The sequence below is a fragment of the Nannospalax galili genome, unplaced genomic scaffold, assembly GCF_000622305.1.
Source record: "Nannospalax galili isolate Female #2095 unplaced genomic scaffold, S.galili_v1.0 scaffold2017, whole genome shotgun sequence".
NCBI lineage: Eukaryota > Metazoa > Chordata > Mammalia > Rodentia > Spalacidae > Nannospalax > Nannospalax galili.
The window spans coordinates 145,623-155,094 of NW_008339716.1; the positions used below are offsets into that span (position 1 = coordinate 145,623).

Genomic DNA, 9,472 nt, shown 5'->3' on the forward strand with positions numbered 1-9,472 from the left:
TCATAATCCCTCACACTATTGCTATTTACATAGAACTTACTTTGCGTTAGGGACTTTTAATATAGAGATATTTAGAGTGCACAAGAGGAGCCACATAGGCATTTGCAAATACTGAGCCATTTAATAAAAGGGACTTGGGCATCCTTGACTTCTAGCTTCCTCATGGGTTTTCCTGAAATTGATTCTCCAAGGATATCAAGGACAAGCTGGAGCTGTCCTTGATCATCATCCAAGATGATGCGAGGAGCAAAGAAGCACGTGAAAGCTGGAGTTAGAGCAGACATTAAGTACAATTACTCATGGAGCTTGTTTCTACATTGTTTATTTGGTTGGTGTGGTCATTCTTTTATTTCCTGAAAGTGTGTACTATATAATTATTGAGAAATATAAGCATGAAATTGTTTCTCAGGAAACAAAAGTTAAAAAATTTTAAGATACAGTATATGGATAGCTTATAAGTATAATGAGAAGTTACTTCTTTACAGTAGCAAATTTTCTTACTTTTTTAAGAAGAATGCAATTCTTTTGACTGAGGCATTGAAGGCCTGTTTGACTTGCTTATTCCTCAAGGTGTAAATGAAGGGGTTCAGCATGGGAGCAATGGATGTAGTTAGCACTAGCACACCCTTGTTAATGGCCATTGAGTCCTTTGCTGATGGTTTGACATAGATGAAGATGCAGCTGCCATAGGTGATAGAAACCACAATCATATGGGAAGAACAGGTAGAAAAGGCCCTTTTCCTTTGCTGGACAGAAGGGAATCTTATGATTGTCTTCATTATGTATATGTAGGAAAGCACTAAACAAAGAAGGGTCATGATGAAGGTTAACACAGCACCACCTATAGCCATCTGCTCTATAAGCCACGTTTCTGTGCATGAGATCTTCAGAAGCGGGGATGCACCACAGACAAAGTGGTCAATGGCCTTAGAGTCACAGAATTCCAGATTGAGGCCCAGGCTAAGTGGAGGGAGGATCACCAACACGCCAGCTGTCCAGCAACAGAGAATGAGTCTTCTACAAACACTGCTGTTCATGATGGTGACATAATGCAGGGGTTTGCAGATGACTACGTATCGGTCATAGGACATGATGGCCAGGAGAAAAAATTCAGTCACACCAAGAAGATCAGTAAAAAAATATTGAATGGAACAGTTATTATATATAATTGTCTTGTCACCTGTTTATATATTGTGTAAATATCTGGTGATGCAGGCAGTTGTGAGATTTCTAAGAAGGAGAAATTTTGAAGGAAAAAGTACATGGCTGTTTTTAGGTGTGAATCCATCAAGGTGAGGGAAATGATTGTGAGGTTCCCAAGTACACTCAAGATGTAGGTGAGAAACAGAAAGATGAAAATCACAGTCTTCAGTTGTGGGTCATCAGTCAGTCCCAGTAGGACAAATGTTGTTACTGTGTGGTTTGTCATAATTAAATTGTGTCTTTTAAAAAGAACAGAGCTATTATTTTTTCAAATGTGGCTTTGCTACTCTAACATTCCCCCCTCTGAAATGGTAGCCCTAAAATCTTTTAAGGATTATATAAGAGCTCTCAAACACTTTCCACATTTTTGGCCTTTCTAATAGAGTATGTAGCTAAGAGACCCAACGTCATTTTGACTTTTAGCCAAGAAACTGGCTACTTTCCTTTGCTGTCTTTTTACCCTAACTGCTAGCCTGTTCCTACCTCCTATTATTATTACACCATCCTCTGAGGAGGTTAACCTATTTGCAGATAGGGAATAAGGACACAGACCGCTCTGGCTTCTTCCATGATGAGCAGGGATGCATATTGAGGCACTTGGGTACCCCTTCAGTGGGCATATCTAAAAGTTTCCCAAATTGCATATGTCTTATCTCTAGGGGGAAAAGAAAGTCCTTGACTGGTGAATAAGAGATGTGTAGGAGGAGTAAGGGCAGTATATCTAGCATTAGAAGTTCCAGACAGGGAACTAGAAAAACTCAGAACAGGGAAAATTTCAACTGTTCATATGAGAATCCACTGGAATTTCTTGCTGCAAACTTCCAAAAGCATCCTTCTATTGGCTTCCTCCTCTTTTTTCTTTTGTCTGGATTCAGAATTTGCTTTCAGGCACATTGATAACTTTTGGAATGGTTAGAATCAGTGTCAGTTCTCTTTCAAAGTGTACTAGTTAGGGGAAGAAAACAAATTTTCCATCATTTCAGAAAAATAGCGGGTTGTCTCCCTTAGTTACAGGTGGGCACTACAGTATTGCAGACCAAGATTTGAATCTTATACCTTAGCAGCACTTTCTGATTCAGAACAAAATCATCAATGAGAGATAGTTGTCTAAATAAATTTTATATGGACTTAAGCCTAATGTCTGAGAATGTAATTCCTTGAACTCTTAAAGAAATATACTAATGACTTTACTCTTTGGTTATACTTTACTTTTGGGTGTTTAAGACCATACAGTTGGCCCAAATTAATTTATTTTTATATTTAAGGTCATTTGAGGATCTGTTCTTCAGGGGTCACATGGGCTTAGGAGGAGTTCCTGGCTCTTTTCCATCTATGTGAAGATAAGTCAAAGGTCCTGCTCAACCATGTTTGGCTTCACTTGGAAGCATGAATGAGTTGTTTCTCTGATCTGGCTTTACTTGGAAGCAGGAATGAGATGTTTCCTGAGTTGACCCTCCTCTTGTAGACTGGACACTGGTTCAAGTCCATCTGGTGGGGTCTCCATGTCCTCCTTGAACATGAGGACAAATGACTCATCACAGTTACAAGATGTTTTGAGTGATGTTCATAATCCCCTGGAACTTAGATGAGCTTGGAGGGCAAGGGCCAAAAACTGTCCTTTAAGTCCCTCTGACCATATTAGTATCGGCCTCAAAGTATGGTTGTTAAACATTCTGTAACATTAGTTCCACCAGTCTGGTTCTTTTAATTATCATGTGCTATGTAGATAAAGCTTGCATAAAAAACCAAATGGTCTCAGACAAACCATGACTACATATATATTTTGTTCTTTAAAGTAGTTGACTAACTATGACCTTCGAAATTTTAAGATTATGTGTGTATTATTTTTGTCTCATCTTTTATAGATCATACCAAAGCTACACAGACCTCCGTTACTTTCTCATTTTTCTCTATATTTTGGAAAATATCTCTATTCCCACATCATTTTAACATCTTTTACATTCTCATTTTCTTTTTTAATAGTTATGAGACATAATAACTAACAATTTTTCTCTGTGTTGTAAGGATTCTTTTCCTGGGGATAATAAGCAATGTTTATTCCCTTTTAATATTTCAATTTCCAACCAATGTTTGTTTATAGTTTTACTTTGGAGCCAATGAATTTTCTGAACTACTTACCAAGATAGCTGGGGGGTTGCCTAGATGTATGAATGACCTGACGGTATGCACACTGCAAAGCCTTTACCTATCATGAGTCAAGCCTTCTCTTCCTAGCCTGCCCAGATTGTTTACTTTAGCCATCCGCAAATCCAGGAGACCATGTGTGATTAGGGCCAAATTACATACAGTTAGCCTGGATGAGTGGCTGGAAACTCTGGTGAGGGTCCAATGACCTTGCTAACCCCTCTTTTATTGACTGAGCACTACTGACCACAAGCCCTGTCGTGATGATGTTTAGCAATCAGGCACTGCTGTAGTCATGATGGTGGTAGTTATTTTGTGCAGTAGAGACTGTTGTACATTATTTAGATCCATCCATTTACCTGCAAATTTCAGTATTTCACCTTCTTTTATTGCTGAATACGGTCTTTGATTTCTTATTCCTACTGTTCTTCCCTTAAACTTCATTGCCTATGCATATTTTTGACGGATCTGCTTCAAGTTATTTCTAGGAAGATGTGTTAAAAATTTCCTCTCCTTGGAATAATAAAAATATTTTAAAATAAAAAATATCTTTCATTCAATAGGCATTTTAAATTCAGAGATATCTGTGTATAGATATTGGAGGAGTAATTGAAAGAGGACAAAGTTACAAACCAATTCATTGACATATAAACATATTATGGATACACTGGTTGTTTAGGCCTTACAAATAGATAGCATTGATCATTCCAGGGCGCAGTTACAAATAAAACTGCCTTATCTATAATACATTTCGAAACGTTTTGAGTGCTTCCATACCATTACAGTTTATTCTTAATTTAAATAAAATTATCTGCTCTTTAGGTTAATTTTTCCCAAACAGCGTGGGTTGGCTGCGATGGCTTGGTGAGATCAAGTTCCTCTGTTGTTGCAGATCTAATACTAAAACCAAATATTACACACTCTTTGGCTTATTCAAGTGTTTCCTTGAGGTCTTGTTATTAAATACATGTTACAAATTGAGGTTCATTTTATAGATATTTACATCTATTGCTTAAGGTGTGGAGGTCTGATATGAAAATTACGAACATTCATCCTTTCTTTAAACAACTTCTTCTTATCCTGTCTCTCTTCTCTAAATTTTAGTGTAAAATTATATTGTTTCCTTATGGTGGTGCAGAAGAAAGAAAATGTCTTGAGAACAGGCTTATTTTATAGAATGATTGCATGTTACATTTAACATGTTTTCTATACAAAATACCACAACTGATTTAAATTTTCAATGTGTTTAAGTCTGGAACACACTGTAAATACCGGTATCATTATCGATGTCAAAAATGTCAGATTTAAATTGTTAAGCCTATCCTCAAGTACAGTGTGATTTCATTGTGACTCAGTTTTGTCATCTTAACATAAAAATAATATTGTTCCTTATGCATTGGAAATGCTAAAACATTATTTATTTATGCATAATATATGTAGTATTTGTGAGTATTGACCACAAATATAAACATGAGTGAGCCATAAATACATTTGAATGATTTCACTGTCCTGACTCACAATGTTTTTTCCTTTTTTCAGTTAACACATTCAGTTACCAATATAGTAATGTCACATTTTGTCCATTATTTATATTGAACAATTTATATGAAATTCCTCAAATGCTTTAAGTTTTCTGTTGAAATCCGAGAACTGATCCAGTAGAATGTGTACTTTAACTGGACAAAGTTCCTGGTGTCTCTCATGACTCACCTTATTGTCACACACGTCTTGTGTCACCTTCCTTCTGTGTAGTTTCTAGGCATCTGTTTTTCTTGCTGATGTCTTTTATGTAGTCTGTGTTTTAATATGTATTAACACGTAGCTTTGAGTGTTTTCTTGAACTCCTAGTCTATAAAGATGATTGCTTCTCATATTAATGACATGACAAGTGCATCTCAAACACAAGTCCAGAATGAAACACTCGACCTACATACCCCATTCTATTTCTCTTATTGCAGTCTGTGTCATCAGACTACCATGTTGTAGTTACTGAGTGTTTGCTGAATGTCAGATTCAGCCATAAACACTTTACATGGCTTATCTGTCGAGAGTAATTGTCCATCCCTCTCTTTGTTTCCCAGTTCTATCGCCAGTCCCCAATCTCCAATTTCACAAGGAATATGTATTCCCAGCCATTGGTTTCCAGGTTTTAGTTTCTAGAAAAATGTGTATAGATGTTACTTCCTTTCATATCTCATTTCAGATGACTTACTGTTCCTGACTGTCTTTGTCTTTTACTAAGCCCAAGCTTTTCACAACCTGGACAAATACTCTACCACTAAGAAGCAACTTCAGCTCTCCTTGCGCTTAATAGAACTTTATTAATAGTTTATTAATATTAATAGTTTATTAATAGTTCTACTCTTCCAAACATTAAAGCACTCTAGTGTTTCAATTAGTGCTATCTTAGAATTCCTACTTCAGGCAAAAACTTATTCATTATAGGAACTAGTTCTCCGAAACAAAGTGTAGTTGAAATGACAAAATTCATTATAGTCACACTTTTGCAGGTGATTCCAACTTTCCCCGATTACCTATTTAACTACAATTACTGTTGTAAATATGATTTGAAAATGAACATCATGTTGAATACTTACACTGTTATTTCTGATGACTGCTGATTAAGTCTAGTCACTTCAATGATAGCAGTAGTCTAGGAACAAAAATTTGTTTAGATTTTCTATCTTTAATCAATTACATCAAATGTATTATCAAATAAGTAGCACCATCACAAGAAATAGCTTTCTTACTTTTTCTATTCCTGAAGAATGGGTTCAAAGTCATGCTTGATGGTTTTGGAAGGGCTGATGCTCTTTGCTCAGAGAGGATTTTCTAACATCAAGTTTGATATTTATTATTAATTTTCCACATGTACAGAAAAGAAACAGAACTGTCCTTAGTGACCCAGGCTCAGAAATCTCTAATGAATCATCTGTGTAATGAATTTAGAAAAAAATCCAAACCTCTTCTAGTTAACAGTGGGAACAGGGTCTTTGGAGACTCAATAAAGCATTGGAATTACTTAAAAGAAACTGGAAAGATAATTTAAGATTGTAATTAAATAAAATACAGTACATTTTCTTATAATTAATTCTTGTTGCACTGGTAGATAAAAGGTTTAGGCCTAATTTTTTCTGCATTTTCAATGTGTTGTGCACTAAATAAATTACACAGTGATGCTTTAAGATGTCACTGGTTTATTTTATCATATTACTGAATTTTATTTTACAATATTATTATATTTATTATTGTGTGTATGAATGCATGCATGGTATGTGAGTTTGCATTCCGTAGTGCATGTTTGGAGGTCAGAGGACAAGTGTGTGGAATTGGTTCTCTCCTTCCACCTTTACGTGTGTCCTGATAATTCAATTCAAGTTGCCTAGCTTGCACAACAAGTGTCTTTGTGCACTGAGCCATTTTTCTGGCCTCAAAATATTCCTTTTAAAAGTCAAGGAAGATGGCTCAGTGTAATGTGTAAACTGCTCGACATGAAAGCCTGAAGAACTGAGTTTTAATCCCCAGAATCCAAATAGAGCTGGGTATGGCAGTGTACATTTTTAATCACAGGGCTCCTATGGCTGGATGGGAGGTGGAGGCAGGAAAATGCCCAGCATGGACCAGCTGACCTGGTAATTAGCAACTGAGAGACCCTGATTCAAAGAAGAAGATGAAGACTGACAGTGAGCTCCTCTGCTCTTCACTGCTCTATCATGAAAGTCATGGGGCCACACACACACACAGAAATGCACACATGCACACACACACACATAAAATAAGTCAAATTGTAAAACTTCTTCAAAGTAAATATTGAATTCAGCAAACATTTCTATCTGCAACAACTAAGATTCTAAAAGAAAACAGAAACACAAATTTCTTTTCATGCAGTCACATGTAATTTTTAAAATCACGTAAAAACTTACTACTCAAGAATCTCTGAAGCTTCAAATCATTTAAAAGGCTCACATAATTTGAAACTCACTCTTATAAAATCAACTATTAATTCTTCCTAGATTAGAAAAGCAGAAAAGTCCAGCATGAAATTATCATTGGGTTGAAGATTTTTATCAGATAATGACTAAGCACAATAATATTTGAAGTTCCTTTAAAATACACATTTTTTATTATCAAGAATATTACCTTTTTTTGGTCTTTTTGAGAGAGGTTCTCACTGTAGCCCCAGCTGTCCTGGAACTCACTATGTAGATGAGGCTGGCCTCGAACTCACAGAGATCCATCTCATCCTGCCTCCCGAGTGCTGGAATTAAAGGCATGCTCCATCATTCCTGGCAAGAATATTACTTTTATTGTTAATAAAAGTGTATCTTTATTAGAAATTGATTAGTGTATCTTTGTTGTTCAAAATGATGGGTTTATTATGAGATTTTCAGACATATATATCATACACATTGATCACACTAACCACACCTTTGTGTCCCCCTCTCTACCCTTCCACACTTCCCTTTCCTTCTCCCAAATAAGAACCCTTAAATTTTCACATGACACATACATTTTCAATGCAGAAAGTACGTATGAGAAGAAACATTGTTATTCATTTTTCTCAATTGTTTCATGTAACTTGATGAGCTCTAGTTCCATGAATTTCTTTGGAAATGTTAAAGCCTAATTTTTCTTTATGAATAATTAATAACACCTATATATATATATATTCCACAATTTATTCTCTTTTCCAATTTTCCTTGAGACAGGTTCTCCCTAGTACACCAGCTGCCTAGAACTCACTATGTAAAGAAGGATGTTTTCATTCCAACAGAGATCCACCTGCCTCAACTCCCGAGTGCTCGGATTACATGTGTGCACCACCAACACCCACCCACTATGATACAATTATTTTTTCTAAAAATACTTTATTCCTGGGCTTGGCGGCAGATGTCTTTAATCCCAGCACTCGGGAGGCAGAGTCAGGCAGACCTCTGTGAGTTCAAGACTAGCCTGGTCTGCATAGTGAGTTCCAGGACAGCTGGGGCTACAAGGAGACCCTGTCTCAAATAGACCAAAAAAAATTTATTATTTTTCATTTTGTGTGTATGAGTGTATTGCCTGCATGGATGTAAATAAACTCATGTCATACAATGCCTGCAGATGTCAGAAGAGGGCATCAGATCTCCTGGATCTGGAGTTATTTATAGTCCACAGTTACCATCCTTCACTAAATTCAGCGTTTCGTTGATCTTTTAACTGGTCATTCAACTATACTTTTCTTACAGAACATTTTCACTGTTTTGATTTATTGTTGATTTATTTGTTATGTGCAGGAATGTTTTGTCTGCATGTATTTCAGTGCATCCATGTCGTGGAATGCCTGTGGAGGCCAGAAGGGGTGATTGGATGCCTGAGAATTGGAGGTAAGTAGCCCCGACATGGGTACTGGGACTGAACAGGAATCCTCTTGAGGAGCAGACAATTCTAAATGCTGACCCATCTTTAAAGCCCCTAGAACCTTTTCTTACATGAGTGATATACCTCCTACTTGTTTTATAAGATCTTTCTGCTACTGCATTAGAAGTATTTTGTAGATTAGTAAAAATGCATTCTTGCTTTCACTTTATTGCATTGGAAGCTAATAGTGGTTTTATTAGTTTTCTAGTAACCAGGTATAACAATCACGTACCGTTTTAAGGATATTTTAGAAATTTATAAACTAGAAATAACCATAACATTATTGTCTTTCCAGAGTACCAACATTGTCACATGACTAATACTGACCTTCTTTATCTCCCCCACATGGTCATGGTCCCTACCATGGCTTTCCCTGTTCCTGTAGGACTGTGAAGGTCTGTGAACGGCTAGTGTTAATGCTGTTCTGTATGACTTAACTCACAGCCAAGAATACAGAGTTGGACCTTTCAACCAGCAGAACAAAATATTTTAAATTTATGGATGCAGAACTATGGAATGTTTTTACACTGATATTTGCAATTATCAATATGTTTTCAGGTATGACTTAATAAACTCTTGGATCAAAAATCTATTTAAAAATTTTTATTTTATCGACTAGTTAATCTATTTACTTAAAAACTTTATTTTTTCTACAAATGTCCTGTGCTGTTATTTAGAAACTTAATTATATATATATATATATATATATATGAATGTTTTGCTA

The 9,472-nt window shown here is 36.0% G+C and overlaps 1 pseudogene; it reads right to left on the reverse strand.

Annotated features, from left to right (window-relative positions):
- Positions 1–497: 497 nt before the first annotated feature.
- LOC103735219 lies at positions 498–1,429 on the reverse strand (annotated as a pseudogene).
- Positions 1,430–9,472: the final 8,043 nt, after the last annotated feature.